The 8629-nt window shown below is 42.6% G+C and overlaps 1 long non-coding RNA gene across 1 annotated transcript; it reads right to left on the reverse strand.

Annotated features, from left to right (window-relative positions):
- Positions 1–2240: 2240 nt before the first annotated feature.
- Positions 2241–2923, reverse strand: LOC133535045 (uncharacterized). The gene is made up of 2 exons (XR_009802134.1): positions 2721–2923; positions 2241–2535 (listed from the first exon to the last, which is right to left on the reverse strand). It is a non-coding gene; the product is annotated as an uncharacterized LOC133535045 (long non-coding RNA).
- Between the last annotated feature and the right edge of the window lie 5706 nt (positions 2924–8629).

An 8629-nucleotide genomic window follows, 5' to 3' on the forward strand; every position in this document is an offset into this window, starting at 1 on the left:
GGGTGTCATCAACAAGTACATGTTTGTGTTTGGGTGTCATCAACAAGTACATGTTTGTGTCTGGCTTCAGAAGTTCACAGAGAATGAGACTTTGCAGAAGATGAATTCTCAAATCCAAAGAAGAATGTCCTCCAATAATGGACAATTTTGTGCGACTTGAACAAGTTTGCTTCAAACGCCAGCGAGCTCGTTTGGAGCTCTTTTCAAATAGAAACTGACTTTTATGCAATGGGACCACAGTGATAAACTTTGGCGAATGATCGTACACACGCCTAAACCTAGACCTAGTTTTAGACCTCACTTATACACACGTGTAGACCTAGACCTAGACATCACTTGTACACACACTTAGACCTCCCTTGTACACACACCTAGTCCTAGTCCTAGACTTGACTTGTACACACACCTAGACCTCACTTGTACACACACTTAGACTTCATTTGTATACACGCCTAGACCTAGTCCTAGACTTAGACCTCACTCTTACACACACTTAGACCTCACTTGTACACACACCTAGACCTCACTTGTACACACACTTAGACCTCACTTGTACACACACTTACACCTCACTTGTACACACGCCTAGACCTCATTTGTACACACACTTAGACCATCGCTTGTACACACACTTACACCTCACTTGTACACATGCCTGGACCTCACTTGTACACACTTAGACCTTACTTGTACACACACTTAGACCTCACTTGTACACACACTTAGACCTCACTTGTACACACACTTAGACCATCGCTTGTACACACACTTACACCTCACTTGTACACACGCCTATACCTCACTTGTACACACTTAGACCTTACTTGTACACACACTTAGACCTCATTTGTATACATGCTTAGACCTAATCCTAGACTTAGACCTCACTTGTACACACACTTAGACCTCATTTGTATACACACCTAGACCTAGTCCTAGACTTAGACCTCACTTGTACACACACCTAGACCTCACTTGTACACACACTAAGACCTCATTTGTATACACGCCTAGACCTAGTCCTAGACTCAGACCTCACTGGTACACACACCTGGACCTAGATAAAAGACTTGTCTTTGTCATCACAATGAAATACTAAAGCAGCTTGGGCCGCACATAAATGAATGTAGAACTGCAAAGCCAAGGTCACAATACTGCATATTCAAGCGTTAATGTGACAGAATATTTAGAAGGTATCAATGATGATCTGAATCTACATTTAAAAAGGCTCCTTGTGGTGGAGATTATATTTATTGGATATGTAAATGTTGCTCCACAGTCTCGTTTATAACTGCTAGATGTTCGTTTGTGGAGGCGTTCCCAGATTGCAAGTGAAACCACGTCCCACCCTTTCCAAAATGATCCTAATTTATCTTTACAGCATGAACACTGTAAAAAACACACATCTTAATTCGCTGTTTTCATTTCCAGACACGGTTCAAAATAAATGATAAAACTCACCTGGTCACAACAATAGGTACACCTCACCAATCGATTCGGAGCAACGTTAAAAAAAACATTTATGTCACCACATGACGGTGTTATTATGCACATGCCAAGATTAAATACAAATAATACTTTTTATATGGCAGAGGGATTAGTGCGTCTGCCTCACAATACAAAGGTACTGAGTAGTCAGGGTTCAATCCCGGGCTCGGGATCTTTCTGTGTGGAGTTTGCTTGTCCTCCCCGTGAATGCGTGGGTTCCCTCCGGGTCCTTCGGCTTGCTCCCACTTCCAAAGATATGCATCTGGGAATAGGTTGATTGGCAACACTAAATTGGCCCTAGTGTGTGTCAATGGGAGTGTGAATGTTGTCTGTCTATGTGTGTTCGACCCTACGATGAGGTGGCGACTTGTCCAGGGTGTACGCCGCCTTCCGCCCGATTGAAGCTGAGATAGGCACCAGCGCCCCCTGCGACCCCAAAGGGAATAAGCGGTAGGAAATGGATGGATGGGTGGATGGACTTTTTATATGTGTTGTCTCTGCCTGAAGCAGAGGTAGAGGAGCACCACCCCCTTTTGGCTGACACCTTAACTTCATGTCCAAATAAGGACTTCCACCCCGCTGTGATGTCACAACGTAAAAGCCCACAAACAGAGGCCTCCAAAACTGCAAGTGAGCTCCCTTTCAAATGCACGAAGGTCATGAATTGATGCTTTGGAATCGTTAAACACCAGCATGCAACCTGTACAATAACATTGAACAACATTTATACATCAGAAAAGACAATATTCATGTTGAGTTTTGTTTTTTTAATCCTCACGTGACCTCTTTTGGGGTGAAGGTAGTCAAACATCTCCAGGTACTTATTTCATTACGTTAAAGGCCTGCACCAAGTTAGTGTTCCTTCGACCGACGCAGGAGAACACACTTCCAAACTCTTCTACACTCTTAAATCGCACATTATTAAAGCAACATACTTTTAACATGAAACTTCAAAGGGTGGCCCTGCGATGAGGGGGCGACTTGTCCAGGGTGTACCCCGCCTTCCGCCCGATTGTAGCTGAGATAGGCACCAGCGCCCCCCGCGATCTAAAGGTAATAAGCGGTAGAAAATGGATGGATGGATGGACTTCAAAGAGTACTCAAACTTCAAGACGGTACTTCGATATCCGCAATGCAGTGGGACTAAAGTATCCATCAGAAAGTTGTGTTCCATGTAGAAGTAGCGCTAAACAAATTGCTTTTAAAGACTTGCTGAAAAGTAAGCAACGGACCTGTTACAGACGTCCCGTGTGTGTTGACACAGCTGGCTGCATCGCAAGGCCCGATTAAAATTCTCTTCTTCTCTTGTTATGATGCAGAGTGACTGGAGGTCACGACCTTGGCGAATGACTGCAGCGCGTTGGCGCTACGCTGGGATTGCTTTGTGCACGCCTGGCTGTGTGCACACTTTGCAATCCTCCTCTCAAGCTTGATGCGCAGCACACAACTCTGCAGAGGAAGGCAGGCGGGAGTCAGCGAGCACCAGGAGGGAGGCGGAGCACGCATCTGCATTCCAAGGTGCAGTCGGGGGGAGGGAGGAAATGGGGGAGGGATTAAAAGCCGCCTTAGATGCACCAAGAGAGGAAACGCTGAGCATTCATCATAATCACTGCCACAAAAACGTGAAGGAAAAGAATGACCAGGTTGAATCTACGAGAAAACCACAGTACAAGCAGAAGAGTTTCAGCAACGTTTACTCGAGTGATTCTCTTTGCTTTCAAGCTAGGTAAAACCATTTATTTTAGTGGATCTCAGAGTGGAGCCCCCTGGGATGCTCACGGGAGGGGAGGTGGAGCAACATCACAAGCACTTTTCAAATCTGCGGTGCTAACTTCACTTTCCTAAATTCATTGATCTGTAGTTTCCTGCAGTGAACAGAGTCTGAGGCCAGAAGAAAACTGCACCAGACTCGCTACTGACTGCAATGTTTTTCCGTCGAGGGGATGTTGCACACTTTGTAACATTTTATTAGAGTGAAAAAATACATCTTGGAATGCGTTGAACTCCTGCTTCCATGCCTGTGTCGTATTGTGGGATCTTGGACTGTTGAGGACCATGTTCTACTCTACTGTCTTGATCAGGAGCAAAGATAGTTCATCCGACCGATTAAAAAGTCATACACACATGCCTAGAAAACTACATTTTGCATAAAACAGGCTTATGATTTGAACTTAATGAAAAATACTGAAAATATGCCAAAGGTCTGAGGGCCGCGGACCGAAGCTCCGGGTTTTTCAGCAATTGAGCATGCAAAAATTGGAAAAAATAAAGCGGCATTTAAAGCTGTTTTAGTGTTTAAAAAATTGAATAAATATTAACAGAGTTGACATATATACATAGCCTATTCATCCAAATGAATCACTATGTCTGTTTCAGTCACTATGTAATTTAGTCACTACAGTAATTGTGTTCACATCCACAGGAACCACATGGGTTAGTCTACTCTATACAGTATTTACAACCTTACTAGTGTTCACTTCACAGCCACAGATGTATGAGCACTAGGGGGGGTTTAGCTCGGTCGGTAGAGTGGCCGTGCCAGCAACTTGAGGGTTGCAGGTTCGATTCCCGCTTCTGCCAACCTAGTCACTGCCGTTGTGTCCTTGGGCAAGACACTTTACCCACCTGCTTCCAGTGCCACCCACACTGGTTTGAATGTAACTTAGATATTGGGTTTCACTATGTAAAGCGCTTTGAGTCACTTGAGAAAAAGCGCTATATAAATATAATTCACTTCACTTCACTTCACTTCACTTCACTTCACTTCACAGCCACAGATGGTTCATCTAGTTCAGCGGTCGGCAACCTTTACCACTCAAAGAGCTATTTTGACCCGTTTCACAAAATAAAGAAAGCAATTGGTGCCACAAAACTCTTTTGAAATTTAATATGAAATAACACTGCATACAGAGTTTTTTTTTTGCTTTGTGTTATGTATTAACCAGGCATCTCAGACACAAAGCCCGCACTTTAATATGAAAATTAAAATGTTAGCGCAACCCGCAAGTTTTATATGAGTGACACTTGACAGCAGCACACTTGCCAACGCTCAGAACTTTTCCGGTAGTCTACCGAATTAAAAAGCAAATATTCTATCGAATGTTCGCTGACTTTTACCCTAACAACAATAATAAGGGCATGCTATGATAAATGATAAATGATAAATGGGTTGTACTTGTATAGCGCTTTTCTACCTTCAAGGTACTCAAAGCGCTTTGACACTACTTCCACATTTACCCATTCACACACACATTCACACACTGATGGAAGGAGCTGCCATGCAGGGCGCTAACCAGCACCCATCAGGAGCAAGGGTGAAGTGTCTTGCTCAGGACACAACGGACGTGACGAGGATGGTGCTAGGTGGGGATTGAACCAGGGACCCTCGGGTTGCGCACGGCCACTCTCCCACTGCGCCACTAAAGGCCCAAGTACAATGCTAAAACGGACACCTGGCAACTGTAACTTCCCCATAAAAATCTAGTTGACCAACTTTGGCAGTACAACTTTTCATTGGACTTCAACTCCTGCCTCATCGATAACTCCTCTCCACATTGGTGAGACTTTGACAATAGCATCTGAGTCTGCACAGTGCTACAGGCTAACAAGACGACTGTAAACTATCGTCACTTCGACATCGATAACAGCTTCGGCTTGAGCCATGAGGAATGGCAATGCAGGACACGTAACGCTAACAACACGGAAGGCTAACAACAAAGCTAATGCGACTGTAGACCAAGTTTTTGCAGAACAACTTATGTCCATAGTTTTAGCACTCAAAGCTCACTTCTAATTCAAACAAATTACACGGAATGTGAGACAATATTTCCACATACTGGTCATGTTGTAGTGGCCGGGTTACAACCATAGCAATGACGCTTGAAGTATCCTACAGACTGAGTACTGTAAAACACAGTAGAACACATCCACGGCTACTGTATTAGGTAAAACAAGTGAATGGCTGTTATTTCATGTTCAGATGACTCTAATTAAAAGGTTGCAAACAGTTTTATATGCACTAACTATGGAATTATTTGATGTGTTGGTCATTCTATTTCATGTCATGTTCAATACCAACAAATAAGGACTGACTAGTCTAGGTGTTGCTGGAATTATCGTCTATTGTTTACAAACCCCGTTTCCATATGAGTTGGGAAATGGTATTAAATGTAAATATAAACGGAATACGATGATTTGCAAATCCTTTTCAACCCAGATTCAATTGAATGCACTACAAAGACAAGATATTTGATGTTGTAACTCATAAACTTAATTTTTTTTGCAAATAATAAAATTACCTTAGAATTTCATGGCTGCAACACGTGCCAAAGTAGTTGGGAAAGGGCATGTTCACCACTGTGTTGCATCACATTTTCTTTTAACAACACTCATTAAACGTTTGGGAACTGAGGAAACTAATTGTTGAAGCTTTGAAAGTGGAATTCTTTCCCATTCTTGTTTTATGTAGAACTTTAGTCATTCAACAGTCCGGGGTCTCCGCTGTCGTATTTTACGCATCATAATGCGCCACACATTTTCAATAGGAGACATGTCTGGACAGTAGGCGGGCCAGGAAAGTACCCGCACTCTTTTACTACGAAGCCACGCTGTTGTAACATGTGGCTTGGCATCGTCTTGCTGAAATAAGCAGGGGCGTCCATGATATCGTTGCTTGGATGACAACATATGTTGCTCCAAAACCTGTATGGACCTTTCAGCATTATTGGTGCCTTCACAAATGTGTAAGTTACCCATGCCTTGGGCACTAATACATCCCCATACCATCACAGATCCTGGCTTTTGAACATTGCGCCTAAAACAATCCGGATGGTTATTTTCCTCTTTGTTCTGGAGGACACCACGTCCACAGTTTCCAAATATAATTTGAAATGTGGACTCGTCAGACCACAGAACACTTTTACATTTTGCATCAGTCCATCTTAGATGAGCTCGGGCCCAGCAAAGCCGGCGGCGTTCCTGGGTGTTGTTGATAAATGGCTTTCGTTTTGCATAGTAGAGTTTTAACTTGCACTTACAGATGTAGAGACCAACTGTATTTAGTGACAGTGGTTTTCTGAAGTGGTCCTGAGCCCATGTGGTGATATCCTTTACACACTGATGTCGGTTTTTGATGCAGTACCACCTGAGAGATCAAAGGTCCGTAATATCATCGCTTACATGAAGTGATTTCTCCAGATACTCTGAACCTTTTGATGATTTTATGGACCGTAGATGGTAAAATCCCTAAATTACTTGCAATAGCTCGTTGAGAAATGTTGTTCTAAAACTGTTTGACAGTTTGTTTACAAATTGGTGACCCTCGCCCCATCCTTGTTTGTGAATTACTTAGCATTTCATGGAAGCTGCTTTTATACCCAATCATGGCACCCACCTGTTCCCAATTAGCCTGCACACCTGTGGGATGTTCCAAATAAGTGTTTGATAAGCATTCCTCAACTTTATCAGCATTTATTGCCACCTTTCCCAACTTCTTTGTCACGTGTTGCTGGCATCAAATTCTAAAGTTAATGATTATTTGCAACAAAAAAAAAAAGTTGATCAGTTTTAACTTCAAATATGATGTCCATCCATCCATCCATTTCCTACCGCTTATTCCCTTTCGGGGTTGCGGGGGGCGCTGGCGCCTATCTCAGCTACAATCGGGCGGAAGGCGGGCTACACCCTGGACAAGTCGCCACCTCATCGCAGGGCCAACACAGATAGACAGACAACATTCACACTCACATTCACACACTAGGGCCAATTTAGTGTTGCCAATCAACCTATCCCCAGGTGCATGTCTTTGGAAGTGGGAGGAAGCCGGAGTACCCGTAGGGAACCCACGCATTCACGGGGAGAACATGCAAACTCCACACAGAAAGATCCTCAGCCTGGAATTGAACCCAGGACTGCAGGACCTTCGTATTGTGAGGCAGACGCACTAACCCCTCTCCCACCGTCTTTGTAGCATATTCAACTGAATATGGGTTGAAATTGATTTGCAAATCATTGTATTCCGTTTATATTTACATCTGACACAATTTCCCAACTCATATGGAAACAGGGTTTGTACATTAGCATGTGCTCATTGTATTCCGTTTATATTTACATCTGACACAATTTCCCAACTCATATGGAAACAGGGTTTGTACATTAGCATGTGCTTGGTCTAGCCGATGTGTCTTTGTAGGTTGTGTCTGTTCTCGTATGGCCAAACATTGTGCCTAACTAGTCTGTTTGCCCATGTAAACCAAGACAAATTGCCCTGTTGCTAATGTGTAATGAGTGTAAACGTGTACTTATTGCAAAATGTGCATGAATTAACCTAACCTAAACTAACCGTTTCACCTCAGAGTCTCCAAGACACAAAGAAGTCTCCAATATCCCCAAGCAAAGTCACAAGATATGTGGCTAGTAGCTGTTTACGAAATAAGTCGCCAACAGGATTGGCAACACTGTCGCCGCCACCTCAAGTACGTGTTTCGTCTTAAGATGCTATTTTAAACTTGATAAAAACGCTTCTTACTGCAATACCAATAAGTTACCTTAGTTTTTTTCAAAGTTCTGTTTTGACGCAAAATTGGCCGCCTCTCATGGTGATCACAGACTGCGTGACAAAGGCACATGTCTTCTGAGTTAAGCCCGAACCCGGAAGAGATTAATCTTCATTTATATTTGAGAATTTATTTTCATTAATCACATGCATGAATGCATTATAGTTGACAGCCCTACTTATGAATTCAAGAATGAAAATGTAGCAAAACAAAAGTCTTCAATAAAAGGTGAAAGTGATGTTCAATGTTCCTTCAACATTTGTATGCATTTTACCTTGTTCACCGCACCGAAAAAGAAAATTGTTGAATATGAAATAATTTTTGAGTGTGTGGAACATATTAATTAGAGTTATGTTATTTTTTTGCAACATTTACATTGCAAAAAGTACGACTGTAACTGCAACACCAATTTAGTCGAGAACAAATATTCTTGACTGTTTTTAACAGGATGTGCCATTACTGGATTGATGCTTCTCTTCATATTTGTGCTGAACTTTCAATTGTAGAACTTAAGCAGCATTTTCCCTTCCTTTGTATTATTTTGTCAACATTAGGGCCATGACATTTAACACGTTACCGGTTGTGAT

This window comes from Nerophis ophidion, linkage group LG01 (assembly GCF_033978795.1).
Source record: "Nerophis ophidion isolate RoL-2023_Sa linkage group LG01, RoL_Noph_v1.0, whole genome shotgun sequence".
Classification (NCBI taxonomy): Eukaryota; Metazoa; Chordata; class Actinopteri; order Syngnathiformes; family Syngnathidae; genus Nerophis; species Nerophis ophidion.